We start from the raw sequence: 1,630 nt of genomic DNA, 5'->3' as shown, positions 1-1,630 counted from the left end.
GGTTCACACTGAGAGTAGGACTTGAGACATTGGTGTCGTGAAGGTAAAGGAAGGAAAGCCACATGTTTTTCCTCAGTTTTATTTATGTTGTATCACCTATCCAGGTCATCATTGTAAATGAGACCTGCTTCTCAATGGATTTTACCTGGCTAAATAAAGGTCAAATAAAAGAAATCTGCCTAAAAAGCATCAAAATGTCAAGGACGATGGAATCAAAATACACACATCTTCCTAACAGTTTACCCTACATGCCAAACTACTACAGGTCTGTTTGAATTGAGCAGGTGCTGACATGCTCTGACAAAGGACTAAAACATTCCAGTTGAAGGACGGTTTCCCAAATCACTATGCCACCCCGCTGCCCTGGTTCCCCCAAGATGCAATGTGTAACCATAGCTTAAGCCTTAAGGTATGTATGGCCATGAATTTAAAATAATAATAATAATTCTCCACCAGGTGCTTATCAAAGTATGGAGACGAAAGTTCTCTACTTGCCCCCTAGTTTAACAGCAGCTTGTTAATGCTTTCAGCATATGTTAAACATGGTGCAAGCTAAGCCTTTGTTCACACCAGGTGCTTAACATAAGCAGAGCTGAAGCTTGAGGCACGCTGAACCTGAGCTCATGCTTAACTGGTCTCACCAGACATTCTTTTCCTCAGCGCCTGGCTCGGAGCTGCTCCACCGGCCCCTCCCCCCCCTCACAACTTCCATCGACTTCATGCCTGGCAGCTTCACACGTCACGCTTGGAAAATAGGACTGAATCCTGAACGATCGCTTGAGCAAGGCGTGAGCGTGCCTTGAGCAAGGCACTCACGCGGCTGGTGTGAACGGCTTCGCCTGTTAACAAGGACGGCGAAATGAAACTTGTGGGTTCAGCGTAGGTTGAGCTTACAGTAGGTTGAGCGTTGCGTTGCTTCAAGGTATGGTGTGAACGTGCCGTAAGGAGCTAGCTGCAGCTGGCAGTAGCCAATGCTAACAAGATGTCAAAACTGTTCCTGGTATGGTAAAATAACAGACCTCTTGAATAATAAATATTCAGAAAGTATGATAAACCAAGAGACATGGTTCATTGGAAAGGCTCCTCTGAGGTGGAATATAGACAACACAATAGATATACAGTAGGATATAACTACTGGTACTGTATTTATTACATCTCTATAGGGCTACCACCTCTTAGCCAATTAGTTTGACTAATAATTGAGCCATTTGCCAGTTTGTTGTTCTTAATGACTTGATTTCATGCTCGTTAGGAACTTTCTGGAAAAGTTGCTGCATACCTCAACATCATGACAAAATGCCTTCACTACACTAGCCTATTTACAAATATGTATTGGTCATTGAAAAATGCTAGAGCAGCAATTGTAGAATTTGGAAAGCAATTTGACAGATTTTCTGGTTGGAGTATTTGATTTACTGAACTTCCGTTTGGGGACAGATCTGTGTAAGGTAATGAAATGAATATGTTGCCTTAAAGATTTTAATTTTGTTTTCAGTCAGTGGGAAGAGAAAAGTGAGACTTTTTTCAACAAGGTTGGAGGTTAGGTATTTCCTCACTGGGTATTGAATAAAGGGGATACCGTACTACTGTACCCCTGCTGCCATGTTTTGTATATCAATTTTTGGTGCTA

Source organism: Poromitra crassiceps (genome assembly GCF_964638095.1).
Source record: "Poromitra crassiceps genome assembly, chromosome: 9".
Taxonomy (NCBI): domain Eukaryota; kingdom Metazoa; phylum Chordata; class Actinopteri; order Beryciformes; family Melamphaidae; genus Poromitra; species Poromitra crassiceps.
The sequence above is the reverse complement of the archived record's forward strand: the minus strand, read 5'-3'. Positions refer to the sequence as shown.